The following is a 1795-nucleotide window of genomic DNA, read 5'->3' on the forward strand; positions in this document are numbered from 1 at the left end:
CTCCCTCCCTCCCTCCCTCCCTCTCTCTCTCTTGTTTTGCCAATTTTAGACTATGATATAGTACCAGGAGCCAAAGGGCCTGGCCAGGTCTCTAAAGCTAGCGAACCTTGGAAGCCAGCAGCTTCCCTCCCCCATCACTTCCAGCCAGTCCGAGCGTGCGCCCTGGGACTTAGCCCGCAACCAGCAAGCAAGGGGGCCTTGCCTCCGAGGACAAGTTGTCGCCTTCGCCGTTCACTTAGACTTAGCCCAAAGACTACTATGTTTGACCCAGCGGTCAGGTCCCAGGCCACGCAGTGACAATTCAGCAATCCTGCCAGGAATCGCGCTCGGTCAGTTATTTTGGCGCTGCGGTTTTCTGCCCGCCTTCCCATCCCCTGGCTAGGCAGCCGCTGCACATTCCCATTGGTCGAGATGACTGTCTATCAGTCCATTGCACACCTCCCCCAAACAGCCTGTCAAGCTGGCGCGTGCTAGGGAGGCGGAGCCTGTGGCTAGGGGCGGGGCCTCGGCGGTGGAAGGCACAGCGACCGCTTCACCGCTCTGGCTCGGGACTGGAGCGCGGAGGCATCCCTCGCAGCAGCTGCTCCCGCTGCTGCACCTGGTCAGGTAAAAGAATCTTTCTTCCTGACCTCCTGCCCCACTCTTCTTCCCAGCCAAAGGCTGTCTGCTTGGCCTCTCCGGCTTTGAGGTTCTGGTCAGAGCTGTTAAGCCTCCTACCTTAGCTTCCCCTCCAGTAGGTTCCTCCTGCTCCGCAGCCGGGCTGCTGGGTGCCAGGAAGTACGTTGGTAGCCCTCTAGAATCACCCCAACATCCCTCTCTACAGAACTCAAGGAACTCATATCGTTAACTCTCAGACCCTAGCCTTCTTGACCAGTCAGTGCAGTCTCATTCCTGCTTGGCACAGGAACACCGGGAGGGTTTGAGGGCCAAAGAGGGAAGGATGCAAGCTGTCATTTAGACCTCGGTCTATCTGTCTGTCTCTGTCTGTCTGTCTCCATTTCTTCATTTCTTCTTCTTCTTCTTTTTTACGATGCAATTGCACTGCAGTGAAGTTAGATTGAGAATAGAAGCTGCTTCATGTTTATCTTGGCAATGACTAGGTGTCTGTTGATGCACTGTGCTTGTATGCGTAGGTGACATTCACCATTACCATTTTCTTCTGCCATCATTTTGTCATCATCACAGCCATCACCATCAGCATCCTATCTTCCTCCATCAGAACTCACTAACTCTCCAAAGGCTGACTCTGTTTCTCCTCTATGTAAGTGCTGGACACCCCTCCTTCAAATAGCAGGCAGCGTCCTTGTCTCCAGAGGCCACAACCAAGCATCCTTTTAATCCAAGGACAACTAGCTGGGAGCAGTGTGTGTGTGTGTGTGTGTGTGTGTGTGTTGGGTGGGGGAGGGCAGCATTTCCACTTGCAACAGATTTCCAAAGGAAAGCTTCCTGTTTAAATCATCAGCATTTCTGCTTCCTAACTCCTCGAGAGGTTGATGTTGGCACTGACTCTGTCCTGATGGGCTGAATGCAGAGTCTGGGGTCTGTAGTATAGAACTGTGTAATACAAATTATACCCATAATGAGATGAAGGTCCAGATCCAAGCCTTTGTGAAGACCTGGTCTAGCAGCAAAGCATCTGGCTTTCTCCCACAGTCGCTCCAGGTGTGCCAAAGCTAGTTTGGTATTTGTGTTTGCAGATGGGGTATCTGTCACTGTGGCTGTGTCACCATGGGAGATCTAAGTTCCAGAGAGAGAGAGAGAGAGAGAGAGAGAGAGAGAGAGAGAGAGAGAGAGA

General features: G+C 52.7%; 1 protein-coding gene across 5 annotated transcripts in view; it reads left to right on the forward strand.

Annotated features, from left to right (window-relative positions):
* The first annotated feature begins 512 nt into the window (after positions 1-512).
* Positions 513-1795, forward strand: part of Fmn1 (formin 1) — a 371650-nt gene continuing 370367 nt past the window's right edge. For 3 of the 5 annotated variants that reach the window (XM_029474561.1, XM_021149455.2, XM_029474562.1), the window contains exon 1: positions 513-606. The gene's annotated coding sequence lies outside the window, so the exon portion shown is untranslated. The remainder of the gene's footprint in view (positions 607-1795) is intronic. The other 2 variants (XM_029474563.1, XM_029474564.1) reach the window with 2 other exon arrangements.

This window comes from Mus caroli, chromosome 2 (assembly GCF_900094665.2).
Source record: "Mus caroli chromosome 2, CAROLI_EIJ_v1.1, whole genome shotgun sequence".
In the NCBI taxonomy this organism is placed as follows: domain Eukaryota; kingdom Metazoa; phylum Chordata; class Mammalia; order Rodentia; family Muridae; genus Mus; species Mus caroli.